Raw genomic sequence first — 21787 nt, forward strand, 5'->3', positions numbered from 1 at the left:
CGTCTGTTATGCTAGTCTCTCTTCTTGTGCTTGTGATCTTCTCTAGTAATTTCTTAAAATACATTTGATGAAATAAACCACCTGGCCACAGCATCCACAACACAGAAACACCTGTTCGACCCACCCAACTACACCTGCTTTAACAACAGAGGAAGCATGAGGCTGCCTGGTCATTGTGTCCCTGGCCCCACAGCACCCTTGCAGAGACTGCCACCTCTGCATCAGCCGCAGGTGTGGGGACAGAGTCCCAGAGAGCAGTTTCCAGGCTCTCGGCCTCACGTGGAAAGGTGCTGGCTGGGGTAGTAGATGGCCGTCAGCTGTGACTAGTTGGCCATCAGCTGTAACCAGTTAGCCATTAGCCACTGATATAACTGCCATGGCTACGCTGGTAGGTTGGTTGGTTGGCAGAGAAGTGGACGGCAGATTGCGGATCATGTGGCTCCTGCTTCCTGTGTCTCCAACCCAGCCGCCAGTGAGAACATAGTGCTATGAACCCGTGGGTGTTCCTTTTTGGCCTCACTGTATCCTGCGTTCTTATGCAGGGAGCGGGACCAGGGGCCCTGCATGACACATGGCGCAGCGAGCAGGGTATGGTACCAGCCAAAACTCTCCGAAGGGCGGTGGAGCTGTTTGTGTGTGTGAACACTGTCTCGGGAAGCCCGTGAGGACTGGTGGTCCTCTCGAGCCTCCGGATGGCACACTGCCCTATTGGCCATGGCGGGCGTCACCTTCCTTTTGGTGGTCCGCTGCTGCCGTAGGCTCCTAGATTGTGGGCATCTTACACCGAGCCCTCCACCCAATTGGATGCCTGGCGCGGTGAGCAGGATTCCAGCCAGGTAGGAATGGAGTCTGACTCTGGGCAGGAGGACAGGTGGCCCCCACACAGTGTGTGTACCCGGTGGCTGCTGTTCTCAGGAGTTGGACCGCTGAGGAGGGGTGGGAGGACATGGATGGCTCTCCGGCCAGCGTGGAGAGGGCCCTGCAGGCTCTGGCTGAGCGGTTGCCAGAAAAGGTGAAGGGTAAAGCTGGCCGTGTGGGCTGGATGTTCTTTACCACGCTGTGAGGAGCCCCACAGTGGAGACTCTGAGGCAGAGGCGGAGGAAGCTAGTGGAGACAATGTAGCTCCCAACCCTCAAGCCCAGCCAATCTTGAAGCAAAGGGTAAAACTTGAGCAACCTTTGGGCCCCGGGGGGCGTTGCTGCCGACAACCCACCTGTGACTGAGTTCACAGCCTACACCCGTTACACTCCCACTGAGTTGCAGGAGCTGGGGAGGCGGTACAGACAGCGCCCTGGAGAGCCAATCTCGGCTTGGCTATTACGTTTATGGGATGAGGGAGCAGACAACATTCTCTGCTCCCCAGGCGAGATGGAAAAGCTAGCCTTCGTGACAGCGCATCCGTCCCTGCGACAAAGGTTACAAAACTGCCATAGGTTGGCCAACAACCAGGGCAACCATTCTCTAATGGCGTGGCTCATGGCTGCGGTACGCACCGTATGGGAACAGGCTGGCGAGCTGCCAGACACTGTGAGTCAATGGCAATCGTATACTGAACTTACGCAGATAATCCGTGAAATGGGTATGAGACATGCTATTTTTAACCTCAACATGCAGGGCCCAGATGACGAGCTTTTTACTGCCAGCATGAGAGATCTAGTTTTGGATCCTTGGTTGCTATTTTTACGCCGTGTTGGGCGGCGGATCCATGAAGTTACCACTGTCATGGCCACCCTAGGGGATGTTGAAAGCCAGCAGCAAAGGAAATTAAGACAAGAGGTCTGAGAAGTTAAGACCTGGAAGCCAAAATCAAAAGTAAAGGGGCGAGGTCGCGGGCCTCAGAGAGTAACACGCGCACAGATGTGGCGTGATCTCGTGGCAGCAGGGATCGATAGAAAGAAAATAGACAGACAACCCAATGCATTCTTGTTGGAACTTTGGAAACAGTTGCGTCCGGAACAGTAATTCCGGAGAAGCCTAAAGGAGAAGTCTGGGAAAGCGCGACCCGTGTCCCTCCAGGACTTCATGCAGCCGCTTGAGGCCAGCTCCTCTCAGCTTGATTAGGGGTGGGGCCAAGGTACCCGGTCAGAGGGGACGAGCAGGGACCGGAGGCCCCACGTGGAACTGTCCATACATTGGTCCCCTTCTAATGTACAGAGGGTTTTGGCCCTAGTTGACACTGGTGCCGACTGCAGTCTCGTTTACGGGAACCCAGAACTGTTCCCCGGACCAGCAGTCTGCATTGATGGCTACGGGGGAAAAACTGTGACTGTGAAAGCCGTTTCCTTACCACTGGGTATAGGAAGGCTCCCTCCTCGTACCTACAAGGTTTATGTCTCCCCCGTTCCGGAGTATATTCTAGGGGTGGACGTGCTACATGGCCTCAGCTTACAGACGTCGGTAGGAGAGTTCCGTCTCCGGATCCGGGTGGTGAAAGCGGTGACACGCGGGCATGCTCACCACCCTCCTCAAGTGTTGCCACAGCCCTGGCGCGTGGTTACAGTGCGACAGTACCGCCTGCCAGGAGGGCAGGAGGAGATTGGTCGTACAATATTGGAATTGGAGAAGGCACATAGTGTGAGGCCGACGCACAGTCCCTTTAACTCCGCAGTATGGCCTGTCAAGAAGCCAGATGGGACCTGGCGAATGACTGTGGACTATAGGGAGTTAAATAAGGTGACGCCACCCTTGCACGCTGCAGTGCCTTCAATTCATTTAATGGATTCTCTGACTGTCCACCTGGGGACATATCACTATGTAGTGGACTTGGCCAATGCTTTTTTCTCCATTGACATTGCACCCGAGTGTCAAGAGCAGTTTGCTTTTACTTGGGATGGGCGGCAGTGGACTTTTCAAGTCCTGCAAGGATACTTGCACAGCCCCACTATCTGCCACGGGCTCGTGGCCCAGGATTTGGCACAGTGGGATGGCCCATCCTCTGTGGCCTTGTTTCACTATGTCAATCATATTTTATTAACATCTGATTCTCTTTCAGATTTAGAGCAAGCAGCTCCCTCTCTTCTCTGCCACCTGAAGTCACGCGGCTGGGCGGTGAATGAGGAAAAGGTCCAAGGCCCTGGCTTGTCCGTCAAGTTTTTGGGTGTTATGTAGTCGGGTAAGACAAAGGTTATACCTGAGGCAATCATTGATAAGATACAAGCCTTTCCCCGCCAACCAAGGTCTCCCAACTGCAGACGTATTTGGGTCTGCTAGGATATTGGCGGGCATTTGTACCCCTTTTAGCATAAACGGCAAGGCCCTTGTATAACATGATAAAAAAGGGAGCCTCATGGGATTGGACAGAGGCTATAGAGCAAGCCTTCGTTGCCATGAAATGGGCAGTGCAGCAGGCACAGGCTCTGCAAGTAGTGGACCCCGGCCGCCCATTTGAACTTGATGTTCACGTAATCCAAGAGGAGTACGGATGGGGCCTCTGGCAATGGCAGGAGCGTCTCCGGTCGCCAGTGGGATTTTGGTCCCAATTATGGAAAGGAGCGGAGGTCCGCTACTCTCTAATAGAGAAACAGCTGGCTGCTGTGTATGCAGCCCTAGTGGCCACAGAAGCCATCACAGGAACGGCACGGGTGTTGGTTCGCACAACCTATCCTGTCCAGGGGTGGGTCTGTACATGGACCCAGGGACCCAAAACGGGGGTGGCACAGACCACCACCCTCGCCAAGTGGGGTGCTTACTTAGAGCAACATAGCACCCTTAGTTCAAGCCCTTTGAGCACAGAGTTACAACAGGTCCTGGGGCCTGTGGAGCTTGTAGCCCAGGCTGAGCCAAGTGCTCTGCCTAACGGGGAGGACTTGGAGCCCTCGCCCTACAAAGAAGGACAGTCCCCCCCCCCATGTCACATGGGAGACCGTGCTTGCTGCGCCATATCACACGGGGTAGCATGAGGGGTCTCAGCTCCCGCTCCCCACATAAGAACGCAGGAGTGACAAACGCACGGTGAGACCAAAAAGGAACACCCACGGAGCCATGGATAGGGGAGTCATACCACTATAGTCTCGCTGGCGGCTGGGTTGGAAACACAGGAAGCAGGAGCCACACTCTCCGCAACCTGCCGTCCAGTTCTCTCTGGCAACCAACCCCACTTGCTAGCTGCAATGTGCTGTGCTAACTGCAATCCGCGCTTGCTAGCTCAGCCACCATCTTCTTGCTAGCCACCATCTTCTGCTAGCATAGCCATGGCAGTTATATTAGTGGCCAATGGCTCACTAGTTACAGCTGACGGCCAACTAGCCACCGCTGATGGCCATCCAATCACAGTTGATAGCCTTTTACTACCTGAGCCAGCACTTTTCCACGTGAGGCTAAGAGCCTGGAAACTGCACTCCTGGCTCTGTCCCCACACCCCAGTACCTGAGGATGCCTGGTATACTGATGGCTCTCGCCGGGGAGCTGCAGCCGTTTGGACGGCTATTGGTGTGCAGCCCAAAACAGACACCATTTGGTTTGATACTGGGACGGGACAGAGTAGCCAGTGGGCTGAATTACGGGCTGTGTGGATGGTAATCAGCCACGAGCCTGGGCCCCTAGTTATTTGCACTGACAGCTGGGTGGTGTTCTGGGGGCCTAACGTTGTGGCTCCCTACATGGAAACACCAAAACTGGTTGGTGGGACACCATCCACTGTGGGGTCAAGCCATGTGGCAGGACCTCTGGGAACTAGGGCAGAGAAACGTGGTGACCTTAATGCATGTCACAGGTCACTTCCCCTTAGTGTCCCCAGGTAATGATGAAGCAGATGCCCTAGCACAGGTACGATGGTTAGAACGGGCTCCTGCCGCTGATGTGACCCATTGGCTGCATAGGAAATTGCAGCACGCTGGAAACCAATCCATGTGGCAGGTGAGCAGACGCTGGGGCCTGCCTTTGAAATGGCAGGAGATAGCAGATGCCTGCTATGATTGCGCCGTCTGTGCCCAGGACAGCCCCCAAAGGCGGAGGCTCCCCTGGGAGACACAGCAGATTACGAGAGGGAGGGTGCCCGTCACTCGCTGGCAAGTGGATTACATTGGACCCCTGCCTAAGGCCCGCAATGCGATATATGCATTTACAGCAGTGGACACTGCTACCGGGTTGATGTTTGCTTGGCCCTGTCCGGCTGCGGATCAGCGGCATACAGTGGTCACCCTTACACGGCTGTGTGCCCTCTATGGGCACCCCCAAGTCATTGAAAGTGACAGGGGTACCCATTTTACGGGGCAAGAAGTGCAGCGCTGGGCTGCCAGGATGGACGTGCAATGGTTGTTTCACACCCTGTACAATCATCCACAAGCAGCTGGCATGATTCAACGCTATAATGGCCTTTTGAAGCAAGGTCTCCGGGTGTTGAAACACCCTCCCACGATGCGTGACTGGGCCTCGCGTCTATGGGACGTCCTGAGAGTCCTGAATGAGAGACCACAGAAGGGAGGGCCCGCGCCAGTAGAAGCTCTGCTACATTGAACGGCCGCTCCCATTCAGTTACAAGTTACCACCAGTGAGACTCTGTTAAAGCCAGGCTACGGCAGAAATGGGAACATTTTGCTGCCAGCACCCACATGCTTGAAAGCAGGGGAACGGCAGCAATGGACTTGGCCCTGGCAGGTCAAAAGCCCCCACTGTCGGTGGTTGGGCCTGATAGCCCCTTGGGGGGCCAGTTTGACTCATGATTTGCAAGTGACGCCAGGGGTGGTGGCTGAGTGGCCACCGCAAGTGACTGTAGTATACGGAGGTCCCGATACCGGGATGATTTTGCGAGGAAACTATGTGCTCTCACTATGGCCTATTATGGGGTCCCCTGTTCTGTTACATGTTGAAACTATGCAAGGGACCCCAAGTACTGCCATAAAGGTCTGGTACCACAAACCGGGAAAGGTGCCAGTGGCAGCGACCCTGCTTTCCCAGGACAAAAAGCTAGCATGTATCCTCCCAGGTGGAAGGGATTTGCCATTGTTGGTTCCTAAGACTACTGTTTCTTTTCGTCCGTAGGTGTCAGTAGGCTAATACGGCACAGGGACCCTCGTGGAAGACGCTTGTCGCGTAGATTGTGAGGCGAGACCCTGTAGGTGTGAAGTGTGGGGACAGAGCCCCAGAGAGCAGTTTCCAGGCTCTCGGCCTCGCGAGGACAGGTGCTGACTCGGGTAGCAGATGGCCATCAGCTGTGACTAGTTGGCCATTAGCTGTTACCAGTTAGCCATTAGCCACTGATATAACTGCTGTGGCTACGTTGGTTGGTTGGTTGGTTGGCAGAGAAGCGGACTGTGGATTGCTGATCATGTGGCTCCTGCTTCCTGTGTCTCCAACCCAGCCGCCAGCGAGAATACAGTGGTGTGACTCCCCTACCTATGGCTCCGTGGGGGTTCCTTTTCGGCCTCACCATATCCTGCATTCTCGTGCGGGAAGCGGGACCAGAGTCCCTGCAGGACAGCAGGGCACATACCTTTCTATCTTTCACCCAGTGGGTGTGGGTACAGCCTCACCACACTGCCCTGCCTCTCCTATCTCCAAGTCACCTGAAATAGCCACCAGAGAAACTGACGACACAACCGCCATCATGTCTCAACAACTGCAATCCCTCGAAAGGCCATCCCCACACAGGTCACGGGGCCAGAGGGTATCTAATGTCCCTAAAACTAGGGACCTTTTTCTGCAAATGGAAACACACAGGAAAGGTCAGCGGGTTGAGCCGTTCACTCTGCTCCCTCCTCCCGTGGACTGGAGGGAGGAAACCTGATGAGAATGGTCAGGACGTGACCTGCTTCCAGTGATGCATCCCAGCCAACAGAAAGCCACACTGTACCTCCAGATGTGCCACCGGCTGTGGTAAATCGTACTAGCAGCCTCCCTGCGCTGGTACAAGTGCCTGGAGCTGAATCAACACTGGGGCCACCTAGGACTGCCCTCCCCACAGCTGGTCAGTCCACCTGCCATGTGAACACACTACAGCCAGGTGAAAAGGGGTGGGAGAAATGCTGGGATCCGGCTCCAGGTAGGAGGGAGCAAGCCATTAACAAAATTCATGGACAATTAGGAATTACGAGGACCTCACCAAAGCCCCCGTGAACTTCCCTGTATTATACAGCAAGACTGTCTTCCGTCTTACGTGTTTTAAGTCACCAGCTACTGTAAACACAGAGGAATGCAGTTACACCGACGTACCCCTCCTAGAATGAATGAATATTAATATTTTGCCATATTGATTTGGGACTGCCCTATCGCCAACTCTCCCTTCTCAGCCAGCCTTCCTGGAGTCCCAGGACAAACCCGCCCAGGCCAGGCACAGCTGTCAGTGCAGCTGGGAACCCCAACACACTGAGAGGAAGGGCCCTGGGGCCAGCTGGCAGGCTGGCCTGTGTCTGGATCAGAGCCACCTACCCTACACAGCCTCTCCTCTGTATCCCTCCCACCTTCCAGGACGGCAGCAAAGGGCACAGCAGGGCCCTGGGATCAGGTGTGCAGGCCTCCCAGGGCTGGCAAGGGGCTCTGCCATGTCCCACATATGGTGTATAACTACACTGTTAGTCTCCGGGAGGCGTCAGCCCAGCTTCCCGCTCCTGCTGGTGGAGGTCTCCAGACTGGCTAAAATGTGTCCGCTCCTGCGGCCTCCACTCACCCCCTCATTCCTGTGTCTTCAGACCTAGGATCACTGTTCCTCTTCCAGGTCCTCTGCACCCACAGGCCCTGCCTGGGGCTTTACTGTCTACCTGTGCACACAAGGATCGATGCTGCAGGCGTGTCTCCACTGAAGCCAAACAAGTCAACTGAGAATGAGTCTCGCTCCTTCCCACACCCGCCCCACCCTCTCTCTTATTGCAACACCGCCAAGCCCTGCACAAACATTCCTCATTCCCCTATGGGATGCAGACACCACACCTGCTGGTTCTGACAGGTATTCATCACCCCCCATTGCCACCTGGGCACCTGTCTACCTGCATGGAGAGAGGTGGCTTCCCTGGGGACAAAGCAACACAGCATGACTGTTGGGATCTATCTACAGGGCAGGGCGTGCACCTGGCCCCGAGTTCTGGGGGTGAGGGGAAGGACTTCCGGAGAGAACATGTGCACTGACTGGCAAGAAAGGCGACAGAGGGCAGGACTGGTGGTTCAGGTGGTTGGAGGGCCAGGCTCCTAACGCTGAGGTCTCCAGTTTGATTCCCACATGGGCCAGTGAACTGCGCCCTCTACAGCTAAGGTTGTGAACAACAGCTCTCCCTGGAGCTGGGCTGCTGTGAGCAGCCCGAGGTTGGCATGAACTGCCGCAGGCTGCCATGAGCCGCTGAGTGCTGCCGTGGGCTACAGTGTGCTGCCATGAGCGGTCAGTGGCCAGTGTGAGCGGCCAGCAGCCGGCAAAAGCTGCCATGAGCTGCTGTGAGCGGCCGACCCATGACCAGCAACCGACTGCCTCAGCCAAGGGGGGAGCGCAAGGCTCATAATCCCAGCATGGGCCAGGGAGCTGTGTCCTACACAACTAGACTTAGAAACAACGGCTTGAACTGGAGTGGGGGTGGAGGGGAGGCGGAAGCAGGGGGGGAAAAAAAGAAAAGCAAATAGAGAAAAGCCAGGTCACAAAGAAGAAATGAGAAGAGAAAACACAGACAGGAGAAAAGAGAGCTTAACCCCTCCCCTCTGCTGTCACTGGCCCTCCATTCAGTGTGACAAACTCCTGGAGGGAACGGAGTGATGGCGGAAGCACCTTGTGAGGACGCAGGCTGGCTGGGTGACTGACAAGGCCTTGGGGACTGCTCTTGAGGTCGGGCCACCTCTGGCCATGTGCCCCTGTGCTACAACACACTATGGGCTGGGCACGCAGTACAGAGATCACTTCCGGCTCATCAGGTGGAGCGCCCCCCCGGAGCCCCACCTGGCACAAACCTTGCTTGGAACACCCCTGAGGCACTGAAACCCCCAGGCAACCTGCCACTTTAGAAATCACGAGGGCCACTGAGGGAGACATTCTCTAACTAAGGTCCACACAGAGCACGTAAGCACCTTACACTAATCCGATCTCAGAAAAACACTGAAATCCAGAATAAGACGCCCTGGTGAACACAAGGACCTACTGATCACAATTTTTAAAAACTCACTTCTCTGCTCTGAGTTTTAAAAATCCACACCTCTGGTCTGTTCCATGGCTGTTCCCTACAACTTCTCAAGGTCATCCTCCAGGTCACCTCGGCCAGGCCCACTAGCCATGACCCGTGGCCTGCGAACTCCGACTCACAGATGAAATGTCTGATGTTCTTTTTCCATTTCTGTCTTCTCCTTGCTTCACACCTAATGTGTTTCCCTGAAAATAAGACCTAGCTGGACCATCAGCTCTAACGTGTCTTTTGGAGCAAAAATTAATATAAGACCCAGTCTTATTCTAATATAAGACCTAGTCTATATAATATAATATTACATAACACTACCAGTTACAACATAATACCCGGTCTTATATAAGACCACGTATAATATAACACAATACCAGGTCTTATATTAATTTTTGCTCCCAAAGACGCATTAGAGCTGATGCTCTGCTTAGGTCTTATTTTCGGGGAAACACGGCAGCACGCTCCTCTCTTCCCGGGCCTGCTCGAGCCAGCCTTTGAACTATGATGAAAAAAGGAGTTCTATGGAAAGTAACCTCATAGGGTGCTCTGATCATAAATTCCCCTGGGCAGGTGGGTAGTCATGCCCCAGGCATACAACTTCCTTAGTGAAAGTTTCACCTTTGCCTTAAGCTGCCCTGCCCATCCCATTGTTTCTGTGCATCCAGGTTAACACACCTTTGAAGTAAGTAACCACCCTCAAGAGAGCACGTAATCTTGTTAACATCTGACAGGTAGAGGCTCCAGGTGGGCACTCCACCTGTCCAGACAGAAGTGATCTCTCACCTGTGGGACAGTGAACAGGTCCACGGCCCCAATCTTGTAATCCGATCCCCACCTTGCTTTCTCCCACCTCCATGTAACCTTCCTTCCTTCCCCTCCTGAATGTCAAATGCATAAAAGCTGCAGCAAATCTTATTCTCAGGAGCATTTGAGATCTTGCTTCCCGGCACAGGTCATCAGTTTAAATCAACTAAACGCTTATAAAAATTCTCTACAGGTTTGGACATTACTTCCGTCGACAGAACCCTCATTCCCAAAGCACAAGAATTCTACCCACTACATTTCGCAATGTCACCTGCCCTTGCCAGCAAATGACTATCACTTGTAAATTATTCGTTTAATCTCCCAATATCAATCTTAAGCTGCTCCAAGACACGCATCCTTGTTTCATGGTCTGAATCAAACCATGAGGCTCACAGACATTTCTCCAACACTGGAGGTCAAAGGAACAATCTGCAGGGGGAGAAGGGGAGATGCTGCAAATTCTCATTCAACTTTCGTAAGCGCACCTTAATTTTAATAACTTTGCCCAAAGATCCTTGGCCAATCACCTGGTCTGTACTGCTCCTCGAATGTGTTATCCACTTTGTCCTCGTTTTCCACTATCAATTCCTTTTAACCTAAAACCTTTCACCTCAGAGGTCAGCAGCCTGCAAATCCGAACAGCGGCCATGTGATCCAGAGCCTATCCAGAAGAGAGGTCCATTTCCCCCAAGGAGAAGACCAGGTCCTCTGGCAGAAAGGCCACGTGGCCCTCCTTGAGTGTCACTCCCTCCACTGCAGGTCCTGAAACAGGTAGTCACTTAAGGAAAGGAGGTTTAAGGTCATCATAATGCAAAGCGCGGTGCTACGTTTCAAAACATGCCCAGGGAATTGAGATGTGGCAATCACCTCTGTAAGGTAAAACAATAAAAGTTGCCATGTGACAGCTGGCTTCCAAGAAAAATCTTTATAGAAACCGAAATATGTAACTAAATTATGTGCCCTCAGAAGTCTTTCAACATAAACTCCAAAATCAACAGACAAATAAGCGGAGGGTATTAGGTTGGTGCAAAAATAATTGTGGTTTTTGCCATGATTTTTAACCTTTTAAACCGCAATTACTTTTGCACCAACCTAATAGATACATAGGTATCTCTGTAGATAAATAAGTAGGTCATAGGTAGGTAAATCGTACAGATTAACTTTTGTGCTATTAACAATAAACATATGAAATATTCTTTCTATCAAACTCTTTGGCATATGCCAGACAATGTGATCCGCATTTTACCTGCATTAGCCCATTTAATTCCCACTAAAACCCTAGGAAATGGGTGCTGTTGCTATCCCATTTACTACACAGAGGACCAAAGGCTTGGCTGTCAAGAAAGCTGCCCAAGGTCACAGCCAGCAAACAGCCACGCTGGGAATCAGACTCAGGTCCAACTCCAAAACTCTGTTTCTTACCTACCAAGTGAAGCGGTGAGCACTTCACATAAAACATTCCACTTAAGATTCCTCAAGTTACAACAGACATAAAGTTAGGTCACTCTGTAGTGACCAAAACGATGTGACTGCATCGAGCAATAAAACTACAGTAACTACAAACACAACGGTGCCAACGCTAAACTGTAGTCACGTGCTCCAGCCTTCCCGCCGGAATTGCACAAGTCACAAGCACACAGAAGCAGGTCCTGCGCTCTATTAAAATCCAGCCAACAAGCTGGCCTCAGCAGGCCAAGAACTGTGCTGGAGAGCCTCTGAGAAAAGGTTACCCACAGGAAGTGACAGCTTAGCGCAGCCCGGTATCCCTCATCAGGGAGGAATGAGGCTGGATGACACTCGCGCCACCAACCACCCCTGGGAAACAGCCCTGAGAGAGGACACTGCAGGGAGAGAATGTGCAGCGTCATCTTTAGTGGAGGGCACAGCAGTATCCCCTACATCTTCTCCTAGAGTCTGGTGACCAGTGCCTGGGAGGGTTCCGTTGGGCTAGTTCTGCCCTCCAGGACAAGCTCCAAGGTGGGGACACCCCATCCCTGCCAGGTATGACTACCAAGGTGCCACCCAGGCGGCCTCAGCACTGTGACCCAAAGCACTTCAAGGAACGTGTCAGGAAGGTCCCAGAAGGGCATCACCAGCCCAGGGGTTTCCCTGGCACCTGCATGTGTCGCAGGGTTCATGACTGTCCCTCAGGTCCCTCTGTGCTCTTTACTATTTAGTATTCCTGCTGCGGATCAGGATGAGACGTTAGGTGTCGGCAGAAACCAGCGGTAACAGAAAGAAACAGAGAAATAGCTCCGCTCCATTTGCTGTGGGCACACACAGCCTCTGTGCGTTCCTCCAGCCAAGTCGTCCTTCACGTGTGTACAAACCCCAATTGTTATTTCCCCAACCCGATGGGAGGCCCCTTAGAACAAGGCTGTGAGATTCAGAACTCACTTTCTGTTTCTGGGAGGGCTTCGTGTACAAGAAGCGGCAGGAACTTTCATTTATGAAAGGGTGTATCTTGAATTCATGACCCAGCACTCAAAAGCCACACTATTTACACTGGCCACATGGCTAATTTCTTGCAGTGAATTATCTGATAATAAACCATTTACATTTACGGGTGCTAAGTCAAGGCGGGTTATACAAGGAATTCTCAATCATTATCCGTTTTTCCACAGCTCTCAAAAAACAGCATAGCTTCTGCCTACCCAGGTAGCATAAAAATAAAGCAAATCCAAATGTAAGCCTTATATTGTACCACACCAACAAGTATGGGGGGAATCAGATAGAGAAATGCAATCTCTACAAGAATTGGGGAAAAGTCACTGGAGATCACATTTTGATAAAGAAAACACAGACTGTCTTGGCAGCCCCAATTACTGGTTCAATCTATTCAGGTTTTCTCTGGAAGGCATGCAGAAGGACCCACCTTGCCCACATGGGCACAACCACGTGAGCAGGGACTGATGGGAGGGGCATGCACCAACCCAAAGAGACCCCTGAACCTCTCCTGGTACCAGGATGCTGTTCCCACAAATGTTCCTAAAACCACGGGGGGGGGGGGGGGTTGTTATGTTTCCCATGCACATTCTTCACCTTTGCAGCCAGAAGCGCAACTGAACTTGTCAAACTGCACGTTCTAATTTGGGGACTGCAGAATGCTGCCGTGTCCATCAAACCCCCTGCAGCCATGGCTCTGCTTGCCAGAATCTGTATTCATTTCATACGCTCAGAACTATCCTCACATCTAGCCTCTTGTTGCACCCTCATAAAATCCCTGTGCGACAGAATGACAGGGGTCAGTGGCACCACCTCACAGATGAGGAAATGGAAACCCAGAACTGCACATGGCTGATTCAGCATCACGTCGTGGGCACGGGGTGGGTGGGTGATGCTAACACCCAGCTGGCCCTCTGCCTGCAGTGGTCTGGGAAGCAGCCGGATAAGGAGGGGGCACAGGCTTCAGAGAACACAGATCCGCCTTCAAACTCCAGCTCTGTCACTTACTCATCTCTGTGTGTGTGTCCGCTTGAGTAAATGTTATCACCTTTCATAGGATCTGTTTCCCGGCATATAAAGTACAAATGTTCCTCGACTTACAATGGGTTACAATCCCGATAAACCCATCATAAGTTGAAACTATCATAAATCAAAAATGTATTTAATACACCTACCCCGGAATACCAGAGCTTAGCCCAGCCTACTTCCAACGGGACCAGAACACAATACCCAAAAACCAGTGGCACACAGCGCACGGTCAAGTTTTAGCTACTGTCCCTGGTGATCACATGGGAAACGTCGCCGCCACTGCCCAGCATCATAGGAGAGTATCGCACGCATGTCACTTACCTGGGAAAGGATCAAAATTCAATTGTGCTTCTACTGAATGCATATCGCTTTTGCATCACGGTAAAGTAAAAAAGTCATTAAGTCAAACCATCCTAAGTTGGGGATGGTCTGTATGCCTAATACCCACACCTCGTATCAACTGAAGGAGAGCAAGTGACAAGCCCAACCTTACTGCAGAAACATTCTTTGTTCCTTCCCAACTGTGGCACCGGTGCTGCAAACATGTCCTCCAAGAATGTGGATTTCCTTCCTCTTCCTACCCCCCCACACCAGGGTCTGATGCCAGGGTCTGATACCTTGGCCAGCTGTCTTGGACATTTAACTTTCAGCAGTGTTGCTGATTTATTTGTAGCGTACGTTATTTGTACCTCTCACATTGTACAACAAGGTATACTTGTAAAAGTAGAAACCCAAACTGTGCGCATTGAATCGTTTTAAAGGGCAGTACAGGAGGTGACAAAACTTGGGAAAATCAGTGATAAATGCATAATTTTATAAATGAACAATTATTTCATAAAAAGCAAAGTCTGAGTTAGAACATACGGCAATTTCTTTAAAGCAAGGTTATTTTGTGTTTGCTTTTAATACAAATATATATTACTTTTTAAATGAGGGGCAAAGGATTCTAAAGGAAGGGAATTAACCCCTAATTTGACCCCTCAGAACTCCAATGTCCCTGTCCTCACAGAGCTTGCCCCAGGGAGTCGTAACACAACATGACACAAAGTGCAGAATGCTGTGGGCATGCTGGGGATCAATAGCCACGAAACCCCATGGGAAGCCAGGACTGGTGGCGAGGAGGGGCCACCGACACCCGAATGGGAAGGAATGAGCTCGCTGGTCTCCAGTCCACGCGACCTTGACCAGTCATAGGGCAAAGGAAGGTGCATGGAGAGGAGGGACCCAACAGCTCCCTCTGCTCCCTGCTTCCCTCCAAGGAACTTCCCATGCACAAAAGGACACCCCTCCACCCCCACCTACCCCCCCAACGCCCCACACCCCATTTCCCCCACCCCAGACAGTAGGAAGCCGCAGCAATCCAGGGAAGAAAGCGTGCTCAAACATTCTGCTCTGGCTCATGGAACCAGGGAGGAAGGTGAGTTTAGGAGCCATTTAGGAAGCAGAAGGAACAGGTGGGGCTGAGGAGGCAATCGGGAAGAATCCGGGAGGACCCTCAGGTTCCAGGGATGGGTGGGTGAACCGCCTCATGGAGAGTATGACAGTTTTTTTCCTTTGTCCAATGAGCTATTCCTTCGGAAGGAGGGCAGTAGCCACCCTATTTCCCAACCTTCCAGGTGGCAATCACCCTACCCTACCACCCCCACGGGCCAGCCTCACTCAGCAACACAACTTTCAATTATTAACTTCCAAGAACAGTCTAGGACATAAAAACAACCCACACCAATGAAAAGTAAAGGTGTACTTTCTGCAGAACTCAGACTCCCAGTCACCTTACCCACAAAGGTCAAGTTGGCCTCAGTCCAGGGCCTGCTGGGAACCCAATGTCCACCTACTTGCTTAGGGCAGATGAAGTTCACAAAAGGCAACAAAATATTAAAAACCAGCAAGCAGGAAACATTCCTTACTTGTGTTAAGTCGCAGTTGTGCTTTTTTAAAGCATGCCCTAGAATCATCAGAGAAACTCTTAAGAGTGGCGGCTTCTGGAAAAGGAACCCGAGTGAGGCGGCCAACTCTGCGCTGTGCTCTCCCATTTGCACCGAGTGCCTGTCTTACTTATTTTTGAAACAGAAAAGTCCTCGCAAGGGCCTGAGCCTGGCTCAAGCCACTCAAAGTAGAGGCCTCGATCAAGTAGGAGACAGATTATCTCTGAAACACACGTTAAACATACTAGCTTTAACGACAACTTTATTCTTAAAAACACCAATTCTTCCAGAATCCAATTCCAGGCTTCCACCGACAAAAGAACTCTGGCCTGCCAATAGTAACCATGCAGAGTGACTAAACATTTTTTCCAACAAAGGAAAAAAAAATGCTCCCTATCAACGTGCATACCCCGGCCTGGGCCTGGGCCTGAGCCGGCGCGCGTTTCCGCCTCCCACCTTCCCACCGCCTTCCGAGTTCAGGCTGTCTTTAATTGCTCGCTTGGAACCCGTCCTCAAAGGCTCCACCAGCCACTACGCGCGGCGCGCCCCGCCTCCTCCTTCCCCCACCCCGCCGCAGGAGTCACGTGACGGCTGAGAAAAGTAGGGGAAAGGTTACGCGAGCCCCGCCCCCGGCCTGGCGCGCCCCAAGCGTTCAGATCCTGTTCCACCCGCCGTGCCCGGAGAGACCTTCCGGAGCTCGCTGGCGTGCGTCGCCCGCGCTACCACCCCGGCGGGCGAAACGCAGCGCCCTTGGTGGGAAGGCCCAGTCCTGCGTGGTCAACCTTGGGGACAGTTAAGAGATTAGTGCAACTGATGACACCCCACACCATAAACGCAGCACCGCGCCTCCGCGAGCCTGGAGCGCGTCCGGAAGGGGCTCGCTGCGATGCCCAGGAAAAAATTAACGGTGTTTCTATGAATGGGCACGCGGGGCCAGGGTTACGTAAGCGCAGGCCCTCGCCCCAGGACTCCCGGGAGGCCCAGGCTTGACAGCTCCGTGACCAATGGGCCGGACCGGGGCCAAGGGCGGCAGCGACGCCAGGTTTCTTCCCTTCACCTCCGGATTAGGCCGCTTGTTTTCAGTACAAACACGAAAAGTTATTTTGGCCTGTGCATGATGCCAATTTCTGCCACTCTGATACAAAGTAGGTGCACTCCTAAAGATGGCCCTGTTTTCTGTCTGATTCCAACAGCTGTTCAGATGGAGATCAGTGTGCAAGGGCAGGTCTAGCCACTTCACATTGGAAGGAAACCGGTCGTTTGCATGCGAGAAGAGCCCCGGGTAGCACAGAGGCAGAACCACCCCAAACTCTCCATCTAAATGCGGCATTCGATTCTAATCAGACACGACGGTCCCAGACACTCCCACACCTCCACAACCACGCATTATCCGCATCAGTGTCCTCCTATTTACGCCACACTCACTGCGAGTCACCTTAAATAATTTGGAAAGTGATGGGGGTGATGCATGCTGGCATAAATGAAAGACCAGTGAGTTCGGCCATTTTTTATTCATTTGGTTTGTGGTTTAGAAGGAAACAAACATGCCTGAATATCTGGATAGACCAGAAACCGGACTCCCATGCAAGAAAATGGTGTAACAAAATACAAATTTCAAAAGGTTAAACTGATTTTCATTCAGTAACTTACCAGTGTCCTTCTAAAATTTGCCCTTGGATATTTTAATAATACATGGAGCATAGAGGGACCGAAAACCTGTCCAGGGTTGGGAATACTTAAGTCTATTCTGTATTCAACCTGGTTACTTGGAACTTTTAACTCTCGGTGTTTTAAAAACAAAACAAAACAAAAAAACATCAGCCCTCATTTTTGTTCCCTTCGGCTTTAATGAAAGCCAACCACCGATGTACATTATAAAAACGCTGATCCACACGAACAAAACGAAAGAAACTGGCTGTGGGCTCACGGAGGGAGTTGGGGTTAGGGGCTGCGGGCGTCAGGCTGGCAGGCCAGGTTCGTTCGGGCCTGGTCACGTGAGGCCCTCACTCCCGCCGCGGCAGCTCCGGGGTCCCGCGCGACCTCGGGCGGGTTCTTCGCGCGGCACGGGAAATGGTGGGGACACTCGCAAGCGGGGACCCGGGCCCAGCGCCCTTATCCCGTCCACCACGGGAGCTCGGACCGCTCCTGGGGTACCCTTGCCTGGAATACCCGCGCCAAGGGCGTGTACCGACGGCTGTACTGCGGGGGAGTGGGGTTGGGAGGGGGGCGGCACCCCTCGGAGTTCCGAGGTCCGAGCGTCCCCCGGCTTCTAAACGGACTGTCCTACCTCCAGACCTAATCCACTCAGGGGAATGTGCTTGGAGGATGGGGAAGAAAGCTTGCGACCCAAGTGGCCCCATGCCGGAGGCGTCCTGCCAAGTCCGCAGAGCGAAGCATCCCTTCATCTCCTGCACTTGTACCCGCTTGCTGGTCAACCGACCCTCGGGCTGACCCCCAGACCCAATACACTTCTGGGGGATGGGACTGAGATGGGGCAGGGAAGGGAGCCGGTGGCCAAAGTGGCTGGAGACGTCTTGCCAACTCCGGAGGATTAAGCATCCCTCCCGCAGCCGCAAAGAACCCGCCCGCGTGCAGACCGACCCCGGGGAGGACCCCCAGACCCAATTCACTACGGGGACTGGGGAGTCCCTGCCCCGCTCGGTTTTCGGGTTCTCTACTGAGCCTGCCGTCCGAGGAGGATGCTGGGGGTTCCCCTAAGCGCCCTTGCTCCAGCGGCCCACCCTCCGCCTGGTCCCTGACCCGGCAGTCCCCGCGCAGTCCCCGCGCACTCCCCGCCCTGGAGTCCCCCGCAGCCCGTAGGGCGGCGCCCGCCAGCCCTGCCCGAGGCGCGCGGCCTCGGCCAGGCCTTACCGAGTCCGGGGACTGAGGCGCGGCGCAGGCGGAGGCAGCGGCAGCTGCAGCGACGGCGGCGAAGGCGGCGGAGTGAGCGAGCAGCGATCCGGCACCAGGGGCGGGAGTGCCGCCAGCGAGGCCGAGTGCACCCGACGCCGGCCGCCGGGGATTGGTTGAGGCGGGCGTGGGCGACCACTTGGGATGCCCGACGGGCCGGGGGCGGGACCTGGGCGGGGCGGGGCATATGGAGGGGCGGGGCACTGGCGGGGAGTTCTGGGGAGAGCTTCAGGTGAGGAAACTGACGCTCCCACGCGTGCTCACCACCGCGGTCTCCTCCAGCGTGCGGCCTAGGGTGAGATTCCTCGCCTTGCGAGCCTCAGTTTCCTCATCTGAAAAATGGGCCTTAGCACGGTGCCCAGCTCGTGCTCGCCCTTCAGAGGCATTATCCTGTGTAATCCTTACCCTAACCCCTATAAATAGCTGATCCTAGCCCCGGCGGGAGAAAGGATCACTAAGTTGCCCACGATCACACAGCTAAGAAGATGGATCCGACAGTGGCCCAGGGCTGACGCCAAGGCCCACGCTCCAAATCGTGCGTTATCCCCGTAGGGACAGCTGATGCGACCCGGAGGCAGTGCGGCTTGCGGGGCCACTATGCTAATGGAGATTCTGGGGACCTTTCTGAGCCTCCTTCTCATCTAACTGAGATAGAAATACCTCCCTTGCGGGACTTTGGTAAGATTTCGCAAACTCATTATGTAGGTGCCTAAAGCACATTAGGTGCCTAGAAAAAAAAGGCTGAAGGCGAGGACAGAGTGACCGAGAAACCCTTGTGCCGGTGACTGAGCTCCGGAGAGGGACAGGAGTGGAAACTGCTCAGCGGCCGATCCCAGGGGTCTAGCCGAGGGTAGCTGCCGCATTGGGCTCGGGGAAGACGGTGCGGGGCTGGGGCTCCGCGCGTCCTGCCGGGTGAGCCGCCCCTCCCTATCTTGACCCGCAATGTTGCCCAGGCCGGAGCTGGCAGCCCTGCATACAGCAGGTGCTCCATAAATGCACCAGTTTTATGAACAAAGACTCGGCTCTCCTAAAGGTCAATCACTCCTTTTGGTTATGAAAAATCCACGCTTGCCTCTATCTTTGTCTTAATTATTTGGTCGTTACCGCAAAAGGATTTGGAAGAGAAAACGAAAGTTCCCTCTAGTTCCCGCCCCCACCGCTGCCACTATTCCAGTTAACTGTTCGTGCGTACTGTCCAGCCTGTTGTCGACGAAGTCACAGGATATGTGCGGTTTGTAAAACTTTGTTGTCAATTGGTTTCTGTCGTGGACAGAGTTCCCTGGGGAGGCTCAGAGAAGACCGCGTCTTTCAGAGTATTTAATCCCCCAAGGACACTTAGCCCCCTCCCACCCCCCACCCCGCTTTTCACCATTGCAGGTATAAATAAAGCTGCACTGGCCTTCCATGTTCATCAGTGAGCGCCCGTTTCTCTCTGTAAAACCCTGGAAGTGAAGCAACAGGTCAAAGGGCAGGCATGTGAGACATTTTGGTGCCACTTACCGAGCTGCCCTCTGGAAAAGCTTACTAACTTCCACTCCCACCCGCGCATGGCAGCGCGACCTTGTCTCCAGGAGCTCACCAGCGCTGGCAATCATTATCCTTTTTTTAAATCTTTGCCAATCCTAAAGGTGACGGTAGATCTCTCTCCTTATTTTAATTTGCATTTCTTTACAGTTAGAAGTTGTCCCCGACCCCCGCAGGTTTCACCGCCCAAGAAGGCAGGTGGTCTGGGCCAGGGCATACCTATCTCACCAGGTCCCTCCAGGGTTACCTGCGCTCCTCTCCCTGCACGTGGACCTTCCTGGAAGCTGGACTGTCACCCTCACCTCAAATGCCCTTTCCTCCTCTCACTGGAACCCAGGCCGCCTGCAGGTCCCCATCCCAAGGTCACTTTTCTCCCTCACTCGGTGCTCTGTCGTGCGTCCCGCCGGGATTGGCCCGGTGCCCAGTCTGTTCCCAGGACTCTCTGGCCTTGACCATACACCCTTCTTTGCGCTCAGCCTCGGTGCCACCTGCAGGCTGGGCGGGACGGGCAGGGACCGCAGTGGGTCAGAGCACCGATGCACCGCGCTCACCTGTGCCGCGGTCACTCCCGCGGAGGTAACGAGCCCACGCTCGCCGGCTACTCCATGCGTTCCATGGAGGCTTCATTCCCCTCTCGTGCTCTGCTCCCTGGGACTGCAGCTCCCGGGCCGGCGGGCCGGTGGGGCGGTGGCTATTAATACAGAGCAGAAGGACTAGGCCCCTGGAGAGCTCCAGACACGGTCTGATCCTGAGTCCCTCGGGGCCAAAAATATCCCAAAACTAGAGAAATCTGTCTTAAGCTTTTTTGTTTTGTTTTGTTTTCTTTCAAATTCTCCCCCCGTTTAAAACGAACATACTTTAAAGGAAAGCTTGTTTTATTTTTTTTAACGCATGTACTATAGCATCACTAAGAGACACCTCCCTTTTTTGCTCTAAAAATATCATTTTGTGGAAAAATTCAAACATAAAATAATTCATGGGAATAGTATAATAAAGTCCTATACAACCAACACTCAGGATCAACAGTTTTCAAGCTAGGGCGTTTGTTTGTGCCCTTGGCCCCCTACTGATTTCTTTAAAGCAAACCTAGAAATCCCACCATTTTGTCCTCAAGTTCTTCAGTAGGAATCTCTGAAAGGTAAGGGTTCTTTTTAAAAACATAACCACAATACCATTGTGCAATCGAAAGTGGAGGAACAATTGTAACACGAAACTTTTAAAGCCCTCTTGGCCTGCCAAGAGCACAGCTGAGTCCTCTCTCTTGCCAGCCTCTCTCTTGCTGGCAGCTCCCAGCAGGTTCTGATCCAAACGTGTGTGAGACTTTTTAGAGCTCAGCTCTCGTTTCCCGTAGGAAACACTTTATAATCTCAGAGTTCTGTGCTTCCTTCTCTTCTCCAGAGTTTTGAGTCCCTCTGAACTTGAACCTTGAGCCCTGACAGGCAGTGAGTAAATAGTGGTCCTTCCATGTCAGGGTGTCGATAATATTTGCTCAGCAAGCATGGGGTTTGGTGAGGACAGAATGAGGTCACACAGATGCAACAAACTGAATCCAAGGTGCCGGTGAAAGGAACAAACAGCAGCAGTGAAAATGTATTTCTAATTAAACAGGCTTGTCCTATGACCCAGTAATCCTACTCCTGAGTACACACACCAGAGAGAAATGAGAGCTCATGTCCATGTAGAGACTTGTTCAGAAATGATTGGAGGAGATTCACTTAAACTAACAAAAATCCAGAAATAACCCCAATATCCATCAACAGCAGAATGGATAAATAAATGGTGGTTTCTCCACACAGGATAATGATAAGCAGCAAGGAAAAAGAATAAACTACTGATACACGCAACATGGGTGAATGTTGCAGATCTTATGTTAAGCAAAGGACAGCCAAACAAATGCACAGAAAGTATGTGTGCTGTATGTTCCAGAAGGTAAGTGATGTCTGTTAATGGCAGTGATGGATAATGACTGAGCACCGTGTAAAGAAGCTACAGGGGACTTGGTGGGGTAGGTGGCAATGCCTGGTTCCATATGCTTAAAATTATGCACATTATGCCCTTTGCTACCTG

At 52.9% G+C, this 21787-nt stretch overlaps 1 protein-coding gene across 1 annotated transcript in view; it reads right to left on the reverse strand.

Annotated features, from left to right (window-relative positions):
* CPT1A (carnitine palmitoyltransferase 1A) overlaps positions 1-18317 on the reverse strand; it is a 57016-nt gene extending 38699 nt beyond the window's left edge. Inside the window, exon 1 of the mRNA XM_074336847.1 lies at positions 18158-18317. The gene's annotated coding sequence lies outside the window, so the exon portion shown is untranslated. The remainder of the gene's footprint in view (positions 1-18157) is intronic.
* Between the last annotated feature and the right edge of the window lie 3470 nt (positions 18318-21787).

Source organism: Rhinolophus sinicus, linkage group LG06 (assembly GCF_036562045.2).
Source record: "Rhinolophus sinicus isolate RSC01 linkage group LG06, ASM3656204v1, whole genome shotgun sequence".
In the NCBI taxonomy this organism is placed as follows: Eukaryota; Metazoa; Chordata; class Mammalia; order Chiroptera; family Rhinolophidae; genus Rhinolophus; species Rhinolophus sinicus.